Genomic DNA, 2,656 nt, shown 5'->3' on the forward strand with positions numbered 1-2,656 from the left:
TGCCTCCTTCATGTTCCTCAACATGTCTTTGGCGCATTGGTAGTGCGCAGGGGGAATAGGCCTGTATCTCTCTTTAATAGGGGAGTGTGTACCGGTAGGGATGTGGTGTTGAACCCCTTTAATCTGCCCAAAATCTAGAGGGTGCTTGCTAAAAACCCGCTCATACTCCTGTACCACCCGGTATACCCCTTCCTTGTAGTGTATGGGGGTATCATCAGTGCCGACATGTAGCTCTCGATACCACTCGCCTAACTCCCCCAGGGATGAGTGGGAACCGGCAGCAGGCGGTGTGACTGGGGGAACGGCTTCATGGATCGTGTGGGGATCTAGAGTGAGCAATTTGGCAAGGGTAGCGTACCGGGTGGTGCATGAATGCACACATATTGGTTTTATAATCTTATTGTATTACTTTATATTCTTATTTCACTTGTGCATATCTCCACCATAATCCTGGCTAAGAAATATAGCTTTTTTTGGGGTACACAGGTAGTAAGGCCTTCTTTCTATTTCTTTAGGGGTGATATAGCCTGGTGGAACTCTAGACCTCTAACATTATATATGCACCCTTTTTCTTTATGGTTCTTGGACACCTTATAACATTCTTCCATACATATATATCTTTCTCATAAATTATAAATAATTAGGCATTTTTATATATTTTATTTACATTTTCATAAATAACTTTTTACAAAGCATGGGGGACATTCTCACATACATATAATTTTCATGTACGCATTCTGAAAATTTACGCATAAACCGTACACACTCCTTTTTGTAACAATTTCTATAACTCATTCGCTGAACTCTCATCCCGGATATTCATTCTTACACCGAATTTCCTGTTATAACACAATATTCATGATTTTTATTCAATTTATTTTTATTTTTTAGGTTTATTAGTAGTGATGAGCGAGTACTAAAAAGCTCGGGTGCTCGAAGCTCGGGCCGAGCCTCCCAAGATACTCGTGTACTCGGCCCGAGCACCGAGCCCAATGTTATCCTATGGGAGACCCGAGTATTTTTGTGAAATGACCACCGGCAGCATGTAGAAACCCTAAAAATGGCACAAAAGTCTCCGAAGAGTGCTCAAATGACATGGCAACAGCATGGGGAAGACCCCTTGAAGCATTTATCACTCAAAAGTCACAGCTGTGAATAATTTTGTCCGCGTTTTACGCCATTTTTACGGACTCACCAGAAAACCTTCCAAAATGACACCAAAATGATTTTTCATAGCGGAAATGTTAAGGGCACATACCCAATAGTGAGATAGAGCTAATGTATGTTACTTTTTGAGATCAATACATGAAAGATTTTACGTAAAACATTGTGTGGCACTCCGATGTCCCTGAGAAGAGACGTACATAAAGGCCTCTGAGTCTAATGTGCCCATTTTGAGGAACTGAGTCTTTGTAGTATTTTCCTTTGCCAGGGCAGTCCAAAATTGTGAGGTTCACCAATGCCCCTGCATACAGACGTGCATGATGGCCTGTAAACCTGAAGTGCCCATTGTAAGGAAGTGGGTCTATTGTAGTATAGCCCTTAGGCAGGGCAGCCAAAAATTGGGAGGCTCCACGTTGTCCCTGGATAGAGACGTGCATGAGGGCCTCAAAACATTAAGTGTCCAGTGTCAGGAAGTGGGTGTATTATAGTATAGCCCTTAGGCAGGGCAGCCAAAAATTGGGAGGCTCCACGTTGTCCCTGGATAGAGACGTGCATGAGGGCCTGTAAACCTGAAGTGCCCATTGGAAGGAAGTGGGTCTTTTGTAGTATAGCCCTTTGGCAGGGCAGCCAAAAATTGGGAGGCTCCACGTTGTCCCTGGATAGAGACGTGCATGAGGGCCTGTAAACCTGAAGTGCCCATTGGAAGGAAGTGGGTCTTTTGTAGTATAGCCCTTTGGCAGGGCAGCCAAAAATTGGGAGGCTCCACGTTGTCCCTGGATAGAGACATGCATGAGGGCCTCAAAACATTAAGTGTCCATTGTCAGGAAGTGGGTGTATTATAGTATAGCCCTTAGGCAGGGCAGCCAAAAATTGGGAGGCTCCACGTTGTCCCTGGATAGAGACGTGCATGAGGGCCTGTAAACCTGAAGTGCCCATTGGAAGGAAGTGGGTCTTTTGTAGTATAGCCCTTTGGCAGGGCAGCCAAAAATTGGGAGGCTCCACGTTGTCCCTGGATAGAGACGTGCATGAGGGCCTCAAAACATTAAGTGTCCATTGTCAGGAAGTGGGTGTATTATAGTATAGCCCTTTGGCAGGGCAGCCAAAAATTGGGAGGCTCCACGTTGTCCCTGGATAGAGACGTGCATGAGGGCCTCAAAACATTAAGTGTCCATTGTCAGGAAGTGGGTGTATTATAGTATAGCCCTTAGGCAGGGCAGCCAAAAATTGGGAGGCTCCACGTTGTCCCTGGATAGAGACGTGCATGAGGGCCTCAAAACATTAAGTGTCCATTGTCAGGAAGTGGGTCTTTTGTAGTATAGCCCTTTGGCAGGGCAGCCAAAAATTGGGAGGCTCCACGTTGTCCCTGGATAGAGACGTGCATGAGGGCCTCAAAACATTAAGTGTCCATTGTCAGGAAGTGGGTGTATTATAGTATAGCCCTTAGGCAGGGCAGCCAAAAATTGGGAGGCTCCACGTTGTCCCTGGATAGAGA

The sequence above is a fragment of the Anomaloglossus baeobatrachus genome, unplaced genomic scaffold (genome assembly GCF_048569485.1).
Source record: "Anomaloglossus baeobatrachus isolate aAnoBae1 unplaced genomic scaffold, aAnoBae1.hap1 Scaffold_135, whole genome shotgun sequence".
In the NCBI taxonomy this organism is placed as follows: Eukaryota; Metazoa; Chordata; class Amphibia; order Anura; family Aromobatidae; genus Anomaloglossus; species Anomaloglossus baeobatrachus.